Source organism: Triticum urartu, chromosome 1 (genome assembly GCF_003073215.2).
Source record: "Triticum urartu cultivar G1812 chromosome 1, Tu2.1, whole genome shotgun sequence".
In the NCBI taxonomy this organism is placed as follows: Eukaryota; Viridiplantae; Streptophyta; class Magnoliopsida; order Poales; family Poaceae; genus Triticum; species Triticum urartu.
The window spans coordinates 16,009,616-16,031,377 of NC_053022.1; the positions used below are offsets into that span (position 1 = coordinate 16,009,616).

Here is a 21,762-nt window from a genome sequence, read left to right on the forward strand (position 1 = left end):
CGTCTGTGGTTTCCTGCTAAGTAATGTGTGCGTTCAGCGGAGGATTAAGGGTTTGCATTAGTGCCAGCTCCGGCTGTTGAAACGGAAGCAGAATTTTCAGCAACACTGACAGGCTGACCTGGGCACCATGGTACTTGACTGACTGACATGGGCACCATGGTACTCAAGTGCTGAAATTATCAAGCTCTGATGTTAATGGCACCTTTGTAACGCTACGGATACAACTTTCCATATTTGTAACTCCGACTTTTGCCTTTTTCGAAGATGCGATATGTTATTCCTTTGTGGTTGGGTTTGTCTTCGTTTTGCATTCTGTTCATGTCATCATGTGCATCGCATTTGCATACGTGTTCGTCTCATGCATTCGAACATTTTTTCCGTTGTCCGTTTCGTAATCCGACACTCTCACATGCACCTGCGTACCCCTCTTGTCTTTTTTCATGAGCGGGAGCTAAACGTTCTCGGAATGGACCGAGATTTGTCAAGTGGCCTTGGTACATCACCGGTAAACCGTCTGTCAAATTTTGTTCCATTTGGAGGCCGTTTGATACTCCAACGGTTAACCAGGTAACCGCAAAAGCCTCTTTGTGTTGCAGCATAATACCCCTTAGAAACGGCCCAATAACCCATCTAAACATTCTCCATGTCCTCCGTCGTCGGATAACGATTGTGTGGGCGAAAACTACACCTCGTTTGGACATTCCTACCTCCCTTTACCTATATATATGTGATCCTTTCCGAATTTTTCGCGCAGTCCAAACCCTAGCACTGCCCCCATCGCGCTGCCGGACGTTTGTTCCTCCGCCGCCGGACATGCCCGCCCTCCACATCGCTCCAGCCAATCCTGTCGTGCCACCTCAGCTCCGCCGTCTCCCGCGCCCAACCCGGAGGCGCCACGTGTTGCCGCCGTCCCCCCACCACCGCGCGGCCCGCGAGCCCAATCGCGCTGCCGCCCGGCCCGAGCTCCGCTCGAGCCGCCCACCGCCTAGCTCCGCCGCGCCGGCGTCCACCGCCTCACCGACGCCGCCCCGCACGCCCGCCGTCGACCGTCGGCCGGAGCAACCGCGCTTTGCCTTGATGGTGCCCGCGCGCCGACCATCACCAGGCACGCCGCCCGCCATGGCCCAAGCTTGCCAAGCTCCGCTGCTGGACGGACCCTGCTGCCGGCGCCCGCCTCCTGGCTCATCGCCGTCAGCGTCGGCTGGAGCCGCCGTCGGACGCCGCCCCGACCTCGCCGCTGCGTGGCCTCGGCTTCCGCGCCCTCGCCGGAGTCGTGGAATGCTCGCCGGAGCCGGATCCACCGCTGGGTGGATGAGATCCACAAGCACCCCCATCCAAACAGGCGACCGCGTCCCGGATCTCCTCGTCCCTCTCCGCTCCGTCCATTTTTTCCGAGGTCCAATTTCTACCAAGTCTCAGATCCCTAATATTTTGATGCCATCTTCATCATGTCACATCTCCGTGCTCGGTGATCCCAATCATGCATATGATATGTCGATTTGTTTGTATCGCTGAGTTCTTCATGGTCGAAGCATTTACATGCATGTTTCTGTTAATTATGATGCCATTATAATTGATGTAAGAGTGCTATAAAATGTTAACTGCTGGTACTTATCAGTTTATGAGGTTTTGTCATTTTTGTTGCATTTGATGTGTGCATTGTTTGGGCATGAGGTCTACATGTGTTTTGAACTACAACATGCCATCTTTACAGCGATGCTTGTCTTGTATTTTTGTGATCTTTGTGGTGACTAGAACAAGCATACAATTACGCTCCACAATGTTGCTGTTTTCAAGGACTTAGGATTTTGCTGTCTTTTTCCTGCTGTTATTTTGATGCCATCTAAACTTGATGCTACAGTGAGATCCATGCTTATTTTTGGTTACTTCAGTAAGGATGTTTTGAACATGTGGTTATGATATTTCTATTCATGCCCCTGTTTGCAATTATGGAGTGCTCTAGAATGTCATTTGCTTGCTCTACTTTTGCTATAAAATGTTCCTGGCAGAATGTTAACATGTTAATCAATTTTGTCATGGTTGTTGCTAGTGATTCATGCATCCTATGAACTTTCTCTTGCCATGTTTAACTTTGTGAACATGTCTTGTTGCTATTTGTATGCTTATTTTGTCATCCAATGCTTTGTGATAAGTGGCATGATCTTGCAAAGTTGCCTTCATAAATCTGTTTATGTCATGCTCTGTTTTTCTGCAAAGTCTGAGACTGTTAATAAAACTTACTATGTTTACATGGACGCCATCTTGTCTTCTATGCTTTTTGGCTCATGATCAGTAAGGGACTTTTGTTCTATACTTTTAGTAGAATCATATCATGCCTTTATTTGCTATTATATGTTCCTGTAGCATGATATTTGCTTGCTCTAAACATTGCTTCCTGATGTTGTTTATGCCATGTTAGTATTCTCACTAAGTCTGTGATGCTGATATCTTTTGCACTTTTGTCATGCTTGCTTGAACCTGTTCTAGTGTGTTTTATCCGTAGCTCAGTGTTCATGTTTTGTCAAGCATCTTTTGTACATCACTGTCATATTCTTTGTTGTTATGTTGGAGTGCAGTAGCTTAGTTTCTTATTGCACTCTAAGTGCCATCATGCTGTTAATCGCAGTTTCGCATCATCCTTTTATTGCTTGTCATTTGCAAACCGTGCATCCGTTTCCGGTGATCCTTATATTGATTTCGACCGAAATCATCTCCTCTTTCCAGCGGCATATTTGGTTTGGAAAGTTGATGCCTTGATTATTCTTTCCCTTCCGAAGCACGCATATGCATTGCATATCACATCTTGCATATCATGCCATGTATTGCATCATGTTGCTTGCGCATTGCAACGTGATTGATTGTTGTTCCATTGCTTGTGTTCTTGCTTTGGGTAGAGCCGGGAGACGAGTACGTGATGAGGAACCTGTTGAGTACGCTAACGAGGATCAAGCTTTTGACAACTCTGAGTACATTGCAGGCAAGATGACCATACCCTCGAAATCACTTCTATCTTTGCTTTGCTAGTTGCTCGTTCTATCGCTATGTCGCGCTAGCTACCACTTGCTATATCATGCCTCCCACATTGCCATGTCAAGCCTCTAACCCACCTTTCCTAGCAAAACGTTGTTTGGCTATGTTACCGCTTTTGCTCAGCCCCTCTTATAGTGTTGCTAGTTGCAGGTGAAGCTGAAGCTGGTTCCATATTGGAACATGGATATGTTGGGATATCACAATATCTCTTATTTAATTAATGCATCTATATACTTGGTAAAGGGTGGAAAGCTCGGCCTTATGCCTGGTGTTTTGTTCCACTATTGTCGCCCTAATTTCCGTCATACCGGTGTTATGTTCCTTAATTTTGCGTTCCTTACGCGGTTGGCTGTTATGGGAACCCTCGCTTTGAATAAAACTCCTCCAACAAGGCCAAACCTTCGTTTTACATTTTCCTAACAACCTATATCTTTTCCCTTGGGAGTCGCGCTCCCGAGGGTCATCTTTATTTTTAACCCCCCCACCCCCCGGCCAGTGCTTCTCAAAGTGTTGCTCCGAACTGGGCGATGTCCGGCGCCCCTTGGGCAACCAGGGTCTATGCCAACCCGACGTCTTGCCCATCCGGTGTGCCCTGAGAACGAGATATGTGCAGCTCCTATGGGAATTTGTCGGCACATTTGGGCGGCTTTGCTAGTCTTGTTTTACCATTGTCGAAATGTCTTGTAACTGGGATTCTGAGACTGATCGGGTCTTTCCGGGAGAAGGAATATCCTCCGTTGACCGTGAGAGCTTTTGATGGGCTAAGTTGGGACACCCCTGCAGGGTATAAACTTTCGAAAGTCGTGCCCGCAGTTATGTGGCGGATGGGATTTTGTTAATGTCCGGTTGTAGAGAACTTGACACTTAACTTAATTAAAATGCATCAACCACGTGTGTAGCTGTGATGGTCTCTTTTCGGCGAAGTCCAGGAAGTGAACATGGTTCTTGTGTTATGGTTGTGTGTAAGTAGTTTCGGGATCACTTCTTGATCATTTCTATCTTCAAGACCGTTGCGTTGCTTCTCTTCTCGCTCTTATTTGCATATGTTAGCCACCATATTTGCTTAGTGCTTGCTGTAGCTCCACCTCACTAACTTCTCCTACCCATAAGCTTAAATAGTCTTGATCTCGCGGGTGTGAGATTGCTGAGTCCTCGTGATTCACAGATACTTCCAAACAGTTGTAGGTACCGATGATACCAGTGCAGGTGACACAACCCAGCTCAAGTGGGAGCTCGATGAAGATCTTGGTCGTTTGTTATGTGTCTTTTCCGGTTGATCAGTAGTGGAGCCCAGTTGGGACGATCAGGGATCTAGCATTAGGGGTTGTCGTCTTTCCTTTTGGTTCCGTAATCGGACCTTGATTGTACTTTGGGTGATGTATGATTTATTTATGTATTGTGTGAAGTGGCGATTGTAAGCCAACTCTTTATCCCTTTCTTATTCAGTACATTAGATTGTGTGAAGATTACCCCTCTTGTGACAAAAACTACCACGCGGCTATGCCTCTAAGTTGTGCCCCGACACGTGGGAAATATAGCCGCATTGTGGGTGTTACAAGTTGGTAATCAGAGCCATCGACGACTTATTAGCCCCCTGCTTGATCGAATCGCTCATGTTGTTGAGTCTAGAACAAAATGTTTTGAGTCTTAGGATTATATATATATCGGAGAGTAGGATTCTTTTTACTCCTCGGTCCCTTCGTCGCTCTGGTGAGGCCTCCTGACGTAGAAGTTTTGACTCTCCTCTCCTCAAATTTCACGAGAAAAAAAATTTAGGATCACGCGGGTATCTTGGAATCGTTCCAATAGTCTTGTGACGAGAACATTGTTCTTGGTGTCTCCTGACATTTAGGGGTTGTGGTAGTGTCCCGGGGAGTTGAGCTCCGAGGTGTTGTCGTCACAATTTTATTGTTGCAGTTCTGGAATATCTGAGTTTCGCCGACATTGAAAATCTCTTTTATGCAGTTGTTGGTGAGATAACCTCGACGCCACCCAGTACTGGGGCGGGAGTTCGGTAGTATTGCCATAACTTGTATAACATATGCTTTTCAAAGGTTGAGGTACACGATTTCTGAAGGTTTCTTGGTTATGTGTTGAAGGATGGATACAGCTGGATGTAAGGATTGTTAGAATTGGGTGAGATATATTGCTTCCTGTGTATCCCCAACACCTGATTGCATAACCAGAAAGTTTCAGGAGTTTATAAGTGGGAATTCAAGTATCTCATAGGATATCTTTCCAACAGACACATGATACGATATGGGGTCTATCATATGTTTTTTTCCAGCTTAGTTTGCAAGCAAATCTTTTGTTTTGTTTTGAGTTGTGGTATATTCAAGTTGCTTCAATGTCAAATGTTGATTCCATGCCTTTTTCCTAAGCGGCGTTCTCATATTTCTATGGGAGTGCTAATCCTTTTCGATAATCGAAATTGTCATGTCAATCCTTTTCAACCGACGTATTTATCTTCAAGTGAATCCGATCATTTTCAACATTCGTAAGATCACCTCTCACCTTTCTAAAACGGTATCTATTCCATCCGTCCCATGTTGCCACTGTTTTCCCGCCCTCCCACCATTTTTCTTCAAGGACTCAGATTTCTTAATCAAGTATCATTTTATTGATGGGAAGTCTCTCCATTCTTTTCATCAATGTTCCTATCTGGTGATTCTCAGGAAGATACTAACAGAGCTTCAAGTTCATCATTCTTCGTCTTCGTTCTTCTCCGATGGATTCAAGTCAAGCTTTGTCGAATATATCCTTTCCTCGTTTCAAATGTTTTCTAATGCCGATGCACCTCTTAATCATCCACTTCTCGCTATTCATTTTTTCTGGAGTACTGAAGATATCTAAGAAGGCTCGTCTTTTCATTCAAGATCCGTTCAACCTATCTCGAGGTTGTTATCTCATTCAAGTCATTTAATTCAACCGGTGAAATCTCTCTTTTAAATCACTCAACGGTGTTTTCTTTTAAGTGGGCCCTAACCCACAGGTCTTTTCTCAGGATCTTACCTGACTCTTCTAATTTTCCGGAGTTATTTTCAAATTCATTTCAAAGTTTGACGTAAGAATGAGTTTTCATCAGTCAAATGTCTTTCTCCAAGATCTTTCAAAGTCTTTTCATCGTTGGTTCAACCTTTCTAATTTTCATTCCGAAGTGTCTCAACAATTCGTGGTGTTGTTTCTCATCGTCATTCTATGCATTTGAAGACTGAAGAAGAGTTCCTCTTAAATCCTTACCCGTTCTTCCAAAGATTCATGGTTCTAGCTTGACGCCATCCTCTCTTAATTATTTTCGATTGTGAGAATTCTTTTCACCCATCCGGAGCATTTCATGAGCTGTTTCCATTTCTTTCCTCCGAAGGCCATCTTTTCAAATATTACTCATTCTCAGCTTTCAGCTCTCGTTCTCCAAATCTTACCGGTGCATCATTCAAATATCCTCTAATTAGTTCATGATCTCTCCTATCTCATGTATCTAAATTCCCTCAAGCATCTTCATTCGTTTTCCAATTCTTCCCGGTGAATTGTGCCTTTGCTACTTTCATTTTCAATTCTTACGGCGACTTGTTCAAGAATTCTCTTCCGTTGTTAATGTATCAATTCATTCGTCCTTTCCAAATCCAACCGGCGGTTCGTCGAAGACCTTCTCAAGTTTGCGCTATGTCTTTCCCCAATCCTTTCTACGAGAATAAGTAGTATGCCAAATCCGTTGCTTGTCATCAATTTAAATTGGTGAAGGATAAGCATAATGTAACTCTTATTCTTGTTTCATCGAGTGAATTCAATTCCTTATTCCGGAGGTTCATCAAATTCTCGATTTCATTTGTTCATCTTTCTTTTCCGGAGTTCCAGGTTTTTCGCTTTATCTCGTCGCGAAGCTTCTTATAATCATTGCAAGGCTTCTCCCGGAGTTCTTTTCAACTTTCCCTTTCGTTTGATCATTCTTTTATTACCGGAGTTCTTCGAGAGTTTCTTCACTGTGGTTCGTCAAGATTCCTTTCATTCTTCATTTGTCCTCAAGTTTTCTCTCGAAGTTAAGTTCCGCCAAGCTATACTAAAAAATAAACATGGTGTTCAAGACATGTCTTGTTTTGAGGAGTTTAAGCATTCTTCAATTTGCAACCGAAGTGCAATTCTTTCATATCTCATCTTTTAAGGTGGTGTTATGTCATTCTTGACAATTTTCCCTTCGTGTTTCATAATTCGCAAGTTGTTAAGAATGAGATATTTAAACCCATCATTTTCTTCCTTGGAATTATCTTGGGTTATATTTCACCTAAAGCTTTCCCTAAGGAATTTTGCTATTTATGGTGCTCATAAATGACCCAAGTTCTTCATTTATCCTCCCGGTTAAATAAGTTTCTCGTCTCCTTGTTGATATCAATCCAATCTATTGTTTCCGTAGTGGCAGAGTTTCGCCTCAATTTTGAGAAGTTTTCCATAAGTCCACTACAAGTTTATTCGTTTCGTTGTTGGTTTTTCCAACAACTCCATTATAACCTTCTTGGAAGGGTGCTCTCCAAGATCTTTTGTGGAAGAAATCAGCATTTCCTTCTCCATTCTTTCATTCCATTGGTCTATCTTCTATTATTTCTTCCGGAGGCATTGTGATGTTGCTCTCTTCACTCATCATCTCGAATCGTGAGGATCATGTGCTTTTCATGCTTATCCATTTAACCAGACTGTTGTGTCCTCTGCTCAAGTTCTTTTCATCTTATCAAGTCATGCATCTCCTCTCAACCGGAGTGTTGGACGAATTTGTTCTTCCTCGTTCCTCTTTTTCTAATGGAGTGTTTTCAACTTCATTCATCTCCGTTGTATTCTTTTCTCGGAATGGTTTAACCTCTCAAGGTTCTTTGGTTTCACTCGTTTGTCGAAGAAGCAACTTAGTTTTACCTCTTCTCTTCATCTTCCGTTTTCCCTCCGGTGCCATCCTAGATCTCGGGACGAGATCCACTTGTAGTGGTGGAGTGTTGTAACGCCACGGATACAACTTTCCATATTTGTAACTCTGACTCTTGCCTTTTCCGGACATGCGATATGTTATTCCTTCGTGGTTGGGTTTTTTCTTTGTTTTGCATTCTGTTCATGTCATGCATTTCATATCATGTCATCATTTGCATCGCATTTGCATACGTATTCGTCTCATGCATCCGAGCATTTTCCCCGTTGTCCGTTTCGCAATCCGACACTCTCACATGCACCGGCGTACCCCTCTTGTCTCTTTTCATGAGTGGGAGATAAACGTTCTCAGAATGGACCGAGATTTGTCAAGTGGCCTTGGTACATCACCGGTAGAGCGCCTGTCAAATTTCGTTCCATTTGGAGGCCGTTTGATACTCCAACGGTTAACCAGGTGACTGCAAAAGCCTCTTTGTGTTGCAGCCCAACACCCCTCTAAAGTGGCCCAAAACCCATCCAAACCCCCTCCATCCTCTCGGCCGTTCGATCACGATCGTGTGGCCGAAAACCGCACTCCATTTGGACTCTCCTAGCTCCCTCTACCTATATATATGTGATCCCCTCCGAATTTTTCGCGCAGTCCAAACCCTAGCGCCGCCAGACGTTTCTTCCTCCGTCGCCGGACATGTCCGCCCTCCACATCGCTCCAGCCAATCCTGTCGTGCCACCTCAGCTCCGCCGTATCCCGCGCCCAACCTAGAGGCGCCACGTGTTGCCGGCGTCCTCCCACCACTGTGTGGCCCGCGGGACCCGGATAGGGCCCGCGTGAGCCCGGCCGCGCCGCCGCCCGGCCCGAGCTCCGCCCAAGCCGCCCACCGCCCAGCTCTGCCGCGCCGTCGACCGCCAGAGCCACCGCGCCTTGCCTTGCCGGCGCCCGCGCACCGCCCGAGTCCCCGCCGCCCGTTCCGGATCGCGCCGCCACCCGAGGTCTTCCTCCTCGCACCTCCCGCCGACGACCAGCCGCCGCCGTTGACCATCACCAGGCACGCCGCCCGCCATGGCCCGAGCTCGCCAAGCTCCGCTGCTGGCCGGACCCCGCTGCCGGCGCTCGCCTCCCGGCTCATCGCCGCCCGCATCGGCTGGAGCCGCCGTCGGACGCCGCCCCGACCTCGCCGCTACGTCGTCTCGGCTTCCGCGCCCTCGTCGGAGTCGCGGAACGCTCGCCGGAGCCGGATCCACCGTTGGGTGAATGAGATCCACCAGCACCCCCATCCAAACAGGCGCCCCCGTCCTGGATCTCCTCATCTCGCTCCGCTCCATCCATTTTGCCCGAGGTCCAATTTCTACAAAGTCACAGATCCCTAATATTTTGATGCCCCCTTCATCCTGTCACGTCTCCGTGCTCGGTGATCCGAATCATGCATATGATATGTCGATTTGTTCGTCTCGTTGAGCTCTTCATGGTAGAAGTATTTCAATGCATGTTTCTGTTAATTATGATGCCATTATCAATGATACAAGAGTGCTATAAAATGTTAACTGCTGGTTTTTATCAGTTTATGAGGTTTTGCCATTTTTGTTGCATTTGGTGTGTGCATTGTTTGGGCATGAGATCTGCATGTGTTTTTAACTACAACATGCCATCTTTACAGGGGTGCTTGTCTTGTATTTTTGTGATCTTTGTGGTGACTAGAACAAGCATGCAAAGTACGCTCCAGAATGTTGCTGTTTTCAGGGCCTTAGGATTTTGCTAAGTCTTTTTCCTGCTGTTATTTTGATGCCATGTAAACTTGATGCTACAGTGAGATCCATGCTTATTTTGGGTTACTTCAGTAAGGATGTTTTGAACATGTGGTTATGCTATTTCCATTCATGCCCCTGTTTGCAAATATGGAGTGCTCTAGCATGTCATTTACGTGCTCTACTTTTGCTATAAAATGTTCCTGGCAGAATGTTAACATGTTAATCAATTTTGCCATGGTTGTTGTCAGTGATCCATGTATCCTATGAATTTTCTCTTGCCATGTTTAGCTTCACGAACATGTCTTTTTGCTATTTGTATGCTTATTTTGTCATGCAATGCTTTGTGGTGAGTGGCATGATCTCGCAAAGTTGCCTTCATAAATCTGTTTATGACATGCTCTGTTTTTCTGCTAAGTCTGAGACTGTTAATAAAACTTGCTATGTTTACATGGGTGCCATCTTGCCATCTATTTTCGTGTAGCATGATGTTTGCTTACTCTAAACATTGCTTCCTGATGTTGTTTATGCCATGTTAGTATTCTCACTAAGTCTGTGATGTTGATATCTTTTGCACTTTTGCTATGCTTGCTTGAACTTATTCTAGTGTGTTTTAGTCATAGCTCAGTGTTCATGTTTTGTCAAACATCTGTTGTACATCACTGTCATATGCTTTGTTTCTATGTTGGAGTGCAGTAGCTTAGTTTCTTGTTGCATTCTAAGTGCCATCATGCTGTTAATCGCAGTTTCGCATCATCCTTTTATTGCTTGTCATTTGCAAACCGTGCATCCGTTTTCGGTGATCCTTATATCAATTTCGACCGAAATCATCTCCTCTTTCCAGCGGCATATTTGGTTTGCAAAGTTGATGCCTTAATTATTATTTTTCTTCCGGAGCACGCATATGCATTGCATATCACATCTTGCATATCATGCCATGTATTGCATCATGTTGCTTGCGCATTGCACCGTGATTGATTGTTGTTCCATTGCTTATGTTCTTACTTTGGGTAGAGCCGGGAGACGAGTACGTGATGAGAAACCTGTTGAGTACGCTAACGAGAATCAAGCTTTTGACAACTCATAAAGCTACTGCATTAGAATATTTAATAAAGCTCAATGGTGGCTTTTTCGAGCAAGGAGAAACAGTATTCAGATGTCTGGCCCATTCGAACACGCTTCTTGCTTTCATTTCCTTTTTCTTTTGGCATTCATTGTAGTCTTCGTGGCTAATTTGCTCATCTAATTTGTCAGCATGTTTTAGGCAACTTGCTGCTGAACCTATCGTATATGTTTGCTGTCATGTTGAATTCTGAGCAGTGTAACCTTTTCTCAGCTCCCATATGGTTCTGCAGCTATCTGGTGTTTGGTGTCTGCATACCTCAAGTCAAGTGTAAGATCAACTGCCTAGAGAATAGTGTCCGGCATGTCGTACTTTTTTTTTGGAAGAGAACAGCAGGAGCTCTGCTTATGCTTTATATAGTAGGAAAAGAAAAAACAACATTCCAGTGAAAAGTCACCAAGGTATGGGTACTTTATTATTAGGTATGAGTATTTTTGTTTATCTCGCTGCATCCAGCTCTGCCAAATTAGAGCTGCTCCCGTGCATTTGAGTGCCCCCGGCCCAAGGGTAATTAATGTTGCGTATCTGTATGTGCCCAGAATGAGAACAACATGCCAAGTCCAAGAACCAGACTTAATTTGTTTGTGAGGGCACGCAAGAGATTTCAATGGAACTCACGCTTTAGCCTTTATCCAGTACAGCAAGCCTACTGCAAGAATCATCAGTTGGAAATCAGGAAGGAAGAATGAAATCCATCTTCACCAAAAGAAAGGAGAATAAAGTGTATGGATGCGTATGCTTCAGAGAGAAGCAAAGAAGCTTCTTTTGCCCCTGCTCTCCATTTACCTTTGCTTCTGAGGATGGAACTGGAATCAATAATAACAACCAGAAGCAAAGAATCTCAGTCCATTTCTCTTCTTCAGTGAGCTTCCGGTAGGTCAGAGCATGATGCAGCCAGAGTCATCCGTTCCTATTCGCTGCTGGTAATTCTTGTCTTTCTCTTGCATTCTAGCAACTGGATCGTCAATCCTAATTGGGCCATTTCCTTAGCCAATTACATAGTTCTTATTTATTTTTCTTTGCACTGCAGATTGTACGTGCTTACTCGTTTCGTAGAGTACTGTTTTTCCAAGTTGAGGGCGTCCTGATAGCCGTCCAGGCTGCTGTAACCGCAAAGGTTTGCTTGATTTACCTCTATTCTCTCTGTTCCTTGGAGGCTTGGAGCCAATATATGCTCAAGCTTCAACACTAACACCCAGCATTAACACTTAACAGTACTGCCTGTACCTGCCCGTGCTAATGGAGGCCACAGCGCTCAGCATTGGAAAGTCCGTGCTGGATGGAGCGCTTGGCTACGCCAAATCCGCTCTGGCGGAGGAGGTGGCTCTGCAACTTGGAGTCTGGCGTGACCAGGTCTTCATCACCAATGAGCTCGAGATGATGCAGGCTTTCCTCATGACTGCCCATGACGAGAGATATGATGACGACAGGGTTGTCAAGGTGTGGGTGAAACAAGTCCGCGATGTGGCCTATGATGTCGAGGACACCCTTCAAGAATTTTCTGTTTGCATCGAAAAGCAGTCCTGGTGGCGTATCCGTCGCACACTGCTGGAACGGCGTCGCGTGGCCAAGCAGATGAAGGAGCTCAGAGCCAATGTTGAGGATGTTAGCCAGAGGAACATGCGCTACCACCTCATCACGGGCTATGGCTCTAAGAATGCAACCACCGATGGAAAACCTGTTATTGCTGGTACAACTATGTCTGGGGCCGACGAAGCAAGGTGGCAGCGGGATAGAGCAAAATTTGATCTCATTCGAATGATCAACAAGACCGACATTGACCTTAGAGTGATCTCTGTGTGAGGGAAAGGTATTGGTGATCTTGGAGAGACGTCAATCATCAAAAGGGTCTATGAAGATCCAGAGATACACAAGAAGTTCGAGTGCCGAGCCAGGGTCACTGGTTTGATGCGACCTTTCAATTCAACCGAATTCTTGAAAAGTGTAGTTGAGCAGTTCTACATTAATTTTCTTCAAGAGGAGGGTAAAGAAGAAAAAGCAGCTCTTGGGACCCAAGTCCTGAAGATCATGGGGATGATGAAGAAAATTTACTTCGCTCATGAGTTCAAGAAATTTCTAAAGGAAAGGAGTTACTTCATTGTGCTAAATGACGTTGTCACCATTGAAGAGTGGGATCGGATTAAAACATGCTTCCCAGACAATAAGAAAGGAAGTTTGATCTTATTTTCCACAGAGCAAATTGGAGTTGCAAGCTTATGCGTAGGGGCAGAGAATGGAGCACCAGAGCATAAACAATTGTTTGCTGACCAGACTCTTCATGTTTTCTACAAGAAGGTAATATTAAAAATCCTTAAATAGCCTAACTAATGCTCCTTTAATTATTTTTCTGGTTAATCTTCTTGGCTGATTTGCGCAGAGTTGTTAGGAAAGTTATGGGATAATTGTTAGGAAAAACTTTAGGATCAACTTAAAGGTTAGGCCATGATGGTCAGAGGCCATCAGGTCTAGGCCATCATGTCCGTGCAGGCCATGCAGCTGCCGCGACCCTCCAGGGCTGAGGAGCTTGCCGGGGAAGAAGGGAAGCAGGAGCGCCACCAGCACAAACCTTGCGTCGGCTGGCGGTGGTAGAAGGCCCTCGGATGGCTTCAGTAGTTAGCATTAGGAGTGTTAGCCCTGTATAGTGTCCTCTCTTTCTAACAACCCCAAATCCCATTTATATTTTTCTGGCGCTTAGGAACCGGGACCGAAACCGTCGTTGGTTCCGTGCCCCCGAGCAGGGCACTTACGTGAGAATTCTGTTAGTTCCCCTTTTATCTCCCAGTTTGTTATAACTGGAGATTAATTCCAACAATAATAACCATCCTCCATAATTCAGTTTCAAATCGGATTCTTTCTTTTCTCACGAGAAAGATAATCTAGAGATGTTATCTCCTTGGATAACATTTGGAATCTCAGATTTTAACAAAAGAAATTTGCCATGTCTTGGCAACATGTATCAGCAGAGCCATAGTCAAACGGCTCAGTTTCGTCCTGTTCTTCGTCTGACTTCTCACCTCTATCTTTCCCATATGATTGTTTCTGTTTATCTTGGTGCTGCTCACCAACACTACCAGTATCTCCTCCTCCAGTTTTTTTTACAAAAGGGGGAATACCCCCGGCCTCTGCATCTGGACGATGCATACGGCCAAATCTCCTCCTCCGGTATCACCCTTCTTCCCTGTTCTTCTGGTTCCACTTAGATTCTGTAGTCAGTGCTGTTAAGACGCATCTCAAGGTGTCCTCACACTTTGTTCAAACATCTGCATGCATTTTCAATAAATTTGGCCATTACCGAATGAGTGTTACTTCCTCAAACCACCAAGACACGTGTCAGACCTTTACCATATCATCACATAAACTGCTCATTGTGTTCAGGCTTTGGCGCGTCACAAAGTTTCACCTAACCCTGTTCAAGCTTGAGACAAGCTGTCATATTCATGCTTGAGTCGACAGTTTTGCCATTGACTTTGAACAAAGGGAGCACCTTAACAGTTCAGAGCACACTTCCAGACCTTCCGGATGGAAACGCAACTGCAAATTCATGATCCAAAAGCAGACTTGCACTCCCCTTCAGGATCAAGATCAGATTTCTCTTCCACCAATCCCATTTGCACTCACCTTCAGGATCAAGATAATTCCAGTGTTCTTGGCATCGGCAGACTTCTCAATCTTGCAACTGCAACATCTGCAACTAGTTAGTGGAAATATGCACTGGTTTCTTGCACTAATAACACATAAGGGCATCTCTCCAAGGGCAAACCTCAAACGGGCGCCCTCACAATTTTCTTCTATTTTGCTTATAGCGTGTCTCAGCATCATTGTCAACCATCATTTTCTATAGAGCTGTTTTAGGGTGATTGACGAGTTATATATTGTAATTTCATGTAACTCTTGCTATGATTTATTCTAGCCATCAGATCTGGAAAACTCACGTAAATAATTATTTTTTTGTAAAAATGGTAAAGTAGTAATTGGGTCGTCAGTTCCCTTCGTCACCCATAGCCACCGCCCGCACGCACACAGGAATCGCATAGGTGCCGCCACACATTCTCCTCGCGTTGCCGCCTCCGCCGCACTGCTAGGTGAATATTCCACCGCGCCGGCCCCGATCCAGGCGAGCAACTCCAGTCCGCCACCCTCCTCTCGTTCCTCGCGCCAGAGATCTGGGCCGCCGCCAGTACTGTAGGCCCTCCTCCGCTTCCCCACCGCCCCCTAAGTCGCCGCCGGTGACAGAGGATCGATCTCTCCACCGTACGTCGGAAACCATACTGCATCAGTCAGCGCAGTTCCTTCCTGTTTATTGGTGCGGTTTCCCCTCGGTCATCCATCACCTGTACTATCTCGCAGCCGGCGAGCTTCCTGCTGACTACAGGTAGTTGCGTACATGCCCTACTAGCTCCTTTGTTCCCATGTTCACGCTGTGCGGCCGCGGCAGTCCCATGCTTTGATTTCCACCTAAACTACGCCCAACCAGCTGCTAGTTAGGCTCTAGTACTACTGCTCTGTTTTTTGCCTGTGCCCAAGTCTGAACATAGTATGTTGATGCTTACTGTGGTGGTTAGGAATTAGGATACTCATGTCTTTTCCAGCAAAAGAAGAAAGAATAGTCATGTCTTGGATTGTGCTCACAACTAAGCTCTCCCCTGCAACGTCACTATTAGTTTTCAACTTTGTTCATCTTCGCTATATGCCGTCTTTCAATTTGTCCAACCTCTTCAAAGTTCGTGGTTTCACTCGTTTGTCAATGAAGCAACTTAGTTTTACCTCCCCTCTTTTCTCTTCCGTTGTTCCTCCGGTGCCATTCTAGATCTCGGGACGAGATCCTCTCGTAGTGGTGGAGTGTTGTAACGCCCCGAGACCGATGTGCCAGGTGTCTTCCAGTTATTCGCTGTTGTTGACATGTCATTCGCTTGCGTGTTGCATCTTGTCATGTCATCATGTGCATTGCATCATTATGTTTTCAAAACTTGCATTCGCCCAGATTCTCCCAGTTCCTTCCGTTGTCCGTTCTGAGCCCAGACACACTCGCACGCGCCCGCGCCATGTCCCGGACCCGACCCGGATAGTCGTCACCGTTGGGTCCGGAACATCCCCAAACATCTACAAAGTATCATCGTTTTATTTGTTGGACTCCTTAGCATATTTATTCTCGTCCTTCGGATTTCGGTCCGATGATCGAAATCCCTCTCCTTTCACCTACATGCTATATAAACCGACCTAACCCTAAAATCTAGGGACCTTGTCCCATCCGTTCCATCCATCCCGCCGCCGCCACTCTTGTCCTCGGATTCCTCACCGAACCTATCCTTGAATCCCTCCCGACCCAAACCACCAGCCTCCACCGAAACCTCAACCCCAACCACCGCAGGAGCTCGCTCCTCGTCGCAGGGCCAACAGCCAGCTTCTGCCCGAGCCTCGCGTGGGCCTCCACCTCCTTTTGTGGTTCTTCCTCGAGCACCCTGCCGCCGGCGACCGCGAGTTAAGCACCCGCGCCCCCGTCCCCTTCCTCCGTTTCTCTCTCTTGTTCATCCCTGTCTCTCACCACTCCATCTCTCTGGTTTCCGAACAGGAGGAGCCCCGTCCTCGCCATGGAATTGACCACCTACGCCGAAGCTCGACGCCATGGTCTTCTCCGTCGCCGTCCAGCCAACACGTCGAGCCTCACCTCCTTCCGACGCCCTCCGCCAGCCAGGCGAGCCCCTGTTGCACGCTTCTCCTTCTCCCTTTGCTCCCTCCTCTCGCACTCATCTCTCTCTCTCGTTCTGGACAGGAAGGCAACCATGGCTGCCCGTCCATGGAGATGAGCCGTGCCGCCCTGGTCACCTGTCACCTCGGGTCGCCTCTGCTTCGTCCTCGCCGCCCGCTGTGCTCCGGTGAGCCCTGCCGCTACTCTCCTTCCCTTGTGTTCTCCTTTTCCTGCTGCATCCCCTCTAAATTCTTCCCGTGCCATGGCCTTGCAGCTCATGCCGCCGCCCTGCTCCGTTCGTCGCTGTCTCCGTCAGATCCAGCACAGCCCCGACGCGCCCTCCTTCTCCTGGCCTCGAGCACCAGCGTTCCAAGGCCGGTCTTCTACTGTTCGCCCTCGCCGGCAGCCGCGCCGCTCGATCCGCCTCACCAACGGCAGCACCAGCAGGTCCCCGCCGTGGATGCCAGGAGCGCCCGTGCGCCGCATGCCCGAACCCCTGTCTTTCTCCGCCTCGCGTGGCCGGTGACCGGCAGATGAGCACCTCCGCCTCCCCTTATTTTCTCCTTCCTCCATCTGTTGTTTCTCCCTCTCACGTAGTTCTCTCCCTCTCTCTGAACCTTCACAGGAGCCATGGCCGAAGCTTCAAGCGCTGCCCGCCTCGTCTCCATCCGACGCCACCACATCTCCGGCCAGACCCGCCGAGTCCCGGCCATCTCCGCCGTTCTCGGTCCTCCCCGCCACCCAAGACCGTGAGGCTGTTGTTGGGCACATTATACAACCCGATACGTTTCATGGGTTTACACCCGTTTCGGTAGTCCCCAAACCCGAAACCCGGCAATACCCGCGAAATTACATTATTTTTTTACCACCGTAATCATCTTACCCCCGAAATCTTAGAGGCCTTGATGTGTTCACAAGATTGGATAAGAAACAAATATAAAGGTGTGTCTTTCTTTACATATAATCATAAAGTTTATCACTATCTTGCTGCAATGTTTCATAAGATGTTCATTACTACTTATTTGATTCTCATAGATGCTGACAATGAATAAGGACAAAGCTTTTGGAGTTGTCTTCAAGACATTCAAGAGGGAATGCAGGTGAAGTACAGGTACTTGCAAATTTCATATACTAATCTGCATATTTTTCTCATGTTTAACTTTAGCTTGAGCGAATTTTGATCTTCCCTAGGACTTGGCACTTTCATTTGGCATTGGAAGATTTGAAGCTGGTCGTTTGGAGGCTTGGAGATGTGAAAGATGCCATGATGATTCCAACTTTAAAGTGATTTGTGAACTATAAGTTCTATTTCAGAACTTATATAGCTGTTGAACCATCTACTTTTGTTTTTTGTTGAAATTTACTCAAGTTATGCTGCTGAAATGTGCTTGTTTTGCTGCTAAAATGTTATTCTTTGTCGCCACTATGTTTGTTTAAATATTTTGATTTTATCGTGGGTTCCCCGAAACCCGATGGGTTTAAGGGACGGGCAGAAAACTAGCCCCGCACACGGTGATGAGGACGGGGACGGGTTTATGATTTTCTCGTGGGGATGGGTTTGGAAAGGCAAAACCCGATGGGTTTCGTCCCCGTTGCCATCTTGAAGTGGAAGTCATTTTTTGTTTCTGACAAGATGAGGTTGTTAAGAGTGCTGGACTTAGAAGACACAACAGGTGTATGTAGTCATCACATGTAGCATATTGGGAAGCTTCTTCAACTAAGATACCTTTCTCTAAGGGGGTGTGATGCTGTTTTCTACCTGCCAGATTCATTTGGTAACCTGAGACAGCTCGAGACACTAGACATCAGGGTACTAACATACTGATGCTGCCAAAAACCATCATCAAGCTTCAGAAGCTAAACAATCTTCGTGCTGGGAGTATACCAGTCAATGAGTTTGTCTCATGGGAACGATATGGCATTGGTATTCCAGAGGTATTGAAGAGTCGGACATGCATTTCCTTTGTCATGGTGGTGTTTTTCTGTTTTGTGTCTTGTGCTCCTCAGCTTGTGAGGGCTACTCACCTGAGCCGCCGTGAATTATGCAGTTTTCTGTGCTACCATGTTTTTTTAGAAAAGGAGGATGACCCTTGGCCTCTGCATCTGGGAGATGCATACGGTCCCAGAATACAACTGTATACGTGATGAACATTGAACATACGGTCCCAGATGACGCGGGGGGGAATACAATTGTATCCTCATTGCGCACCTCTGTGCTGCCATGTACTCCCAACTGTTGCGATGAATCTAGATGAGCATGGTGTTGTAGTGCCAAAAGGGATGAGGAAGCTTAAAGCCCTGTGCACACTAGGTGTTGTGAACATTGGACGGGGATGGAAGGTCATTCTGCAGGAAATAAAAGGACTCACCCAGTTGCTCAAGTTGGGAGTGACTGGCGTCAATAAAGAAAATGGGCAAGAGATAGTATTATGCTCAACAATTGTTGGTCTCAGCCGCCTGGAGTCATTGTCAATCCGTTCAGAGGGGGAGCCAGGTTTATGTGGCTGCTTGGATGGAACGTTCTTATTTCCAGAGACACTGCAGAGCCTCAAGCTGTATGGCAACCTGGTTGAACTGCCGGAATGGATCCAAGGGCTCAAGAATCTGGTGAAGCTGAAGCTACGGAGCTCTAGGATCTCAGAGCAGGATTCTGCAATACAAGTCCTTGGGAAACTGCCAAATCTGGCATGCCTGCATATGTTGGGGAACTCGTTCCAGGGTGAAGTCTGTCTCAGTTTCCCGCAGGAGACGTTCCCGAGCCTGGTTGTGCTGGAGCTTTTTTTTTAAATATTTTTTTCAAAAAGGGGGTATCCCCGGCCTCTGCATCAGAACGATGCATACGGCCATCTTTATTACCAAGCAAATCAGTTCGACGGTAGTCTCAAAGTCTCAACAGAGTACAAAAAATGCTCACAAAGGAGCAGCCCCGAAGCTTGAGGTGCTCAAGTTTGGTGCGCCTATATACATCGACCGTGGTTTCCTTTCAGGCCTACCATCTCTCTTGAGCCTCAAGGAAGTTGTCCTCCAGGGTACCTACGATGACTGAATTGGCATACCTGAGAGCCGAGCTCGCCAAGAATCCAAATCGACCTGTGGTGAAGAGGGTTTGATCGAGCTTCAGAGGTCAATCCAAGGCAAGCTAGGCGTACTGTCTGTATTTTCATTTGTGTGCAGTATCTATGAGCAGTTCTCTTGTTGTTAAAAATATCTATGAGCAGTTAACCATTGATATTTCTATTTGTGTTGGTCAATGGCTTGTTTCAAAGTCACATATGACATGTAATTATGTATGTATCTGAATCGTTTCGTTTCCAGCCTGTTTGCTATACTTTTCCTTTCTTCATATGGGATGGCAGCCAAGTCTGTAATTTCTTTGGTGTAATGTTTTCTTCCTCGTATGTGTGCGTTCAGTGAAGGATAGTGACAGCTCTGGCTGCTGCATACATGCTGCTGAATCACAAACAAATTTTGAGCAACGCTGACTGTCTGCGGTGATCTATATATAACACTGAGACTGTAGTTCCATGTACATGGTAATACTGGAGCCATATTAAGGTGATTCAACACAAAGCATAGAAAGAACATCGCCATCACTAACTATTGCAGTATTGAAAGAGGATCAAAATCCAGTCTAACTTTTGATATACGCCCTGTTATGAATGCTGAAAAAGAAACGAGAAATAAGAGTTCAGCATTGCCTACACTCGTGCAGCATTCATGAGACCTTCAAATCTCTGAATGTCAGGGCGCGCATCGGCCATGCTCTTGAAAGCACCCTCCGCAGCCTCCACATCTTCATCCATTCGTGCTGGACGATGACTTGTTTCGAAGTACCATTTCACCTGTAATTATGAATAAGTTGCCTCCGCCGGTGTGCTTAATATTTCCGATGTAATCATGTGTGTATCTGAATCGTTGGCATGCTTCCAGTCTGAACATCCAGTTCAGTAAGGGGTAGGCATGCTTCCAACAGTTTCAAAGCCTGTCGGATGCTATGCTGTCGACAAGATGGAAGGTCGGCGGAGTTGGAGTTTGAACAAGGAGCAGCTAGCCCCTAAGCTTGAGCTGCTGAGGTTCAGCAGTTGGAGTTTGAATCCCAAAGTTGGTCCAAGCAAGACTTCATGGAGGAATTGCGGGGCAAGCTTGGCGCGAATCAAAATGGACCCGTTCTGAAGAGGTTCCGAGCCCGAGCCCGATAATTTGTCCCTGCTCCCCATATCGGCCTCTGTTCCTTCTGGCTTGTATTTTTTATTTCTTTTTATTTCAATTCGTAAGCAATGTAAGTGTACGTTCATTTTTGTGTGTGTTCAACGCAAGTTTTGCTATTCGTTGTGTATCAGTCCCAGCAAAGTTGTAATTTTGGTTATTCTTGTTCTTTTATTATTGGTGAAGAAAAATGACAATGTAGTCCCTGGTTTGTGTGACTGTGTACGTGAAGTTGTTCATGGTCCTAGAGTTGTTGTTACATGCAAGGCCGTGCTTGCCAAGAGCCCAAGAACCGAAACCGGCCCTCCTTGAAGATGGTCCGACCTCCAGTGCATCCATCCAAGGATAGTATACTACTGCTGCTACTATCTTGTTGCAACGCTCTGCTTCTGTATAGAAAACAATGTATTGATCAATGTAGTCTCCATTTCTGATGATCACATGTTTTGAATTCATAAGATTAGCTATGGAAGCCATGGTTCATGTAATGTATGTGTCTCCATGCAGAAGCGCGAGCAACTAGGCCGGCCCATTAAGCTATGTCCCTTCTACCACATTCTATGTAAGCGACGTAAAAATAAAGAGAATAAGGTGAGCGCAGACTACTAGCCACTTCACCTCAATGCTGTTTGTGGTGTTGTATAGAGCGAAATATATAAGAAAACACAACGACATATATATGAAATCATTTCTGAATTTTTTTAATTTTTTTATAACAAATGTGATTGTTTCGAAATCCCAAATATTTTACGAATTTATGAAAAAATTAAAAGTCAAACATTTTTTGAAATTTGAACGAAAATTTAAAACATGAATTTTTCAAAAAAATTAATACGAACATGTTTCGATACATGAACAGTATTTAAGAAACGTGGCCAGTGTTTGAAATTCCTGAATATATTTTAAATTTAAGAAGAAAATTTGCAAACATGAACATTTTAAGGTATTCCAAACAGTATTTAAATTTCTTAAACAGGTTTCAAAAAGAAAAAAGTTCAAAAAGGAGAAAAGTAAATTAATAAGAAAAGAAAAAGGAAAATAACCTTAGGCCTTGGCCCAACTAGGCGACCGC

At 45.8% G+C, this 21,762-nt stretch overlaps 1 pseudogene; it reads left to right on the forward strand.

Annotated features, from left to right (window-relative positions):
- The first annotated feature begins 11,623 nt into the window (after positions 1-11,623).
- On the forward strand, positions 11,624-17,696 carry LOC125542959 (annotated as a pseudogene).
- Positions 17,697-21,762: the final 4,066 nt, after the last annotated feature.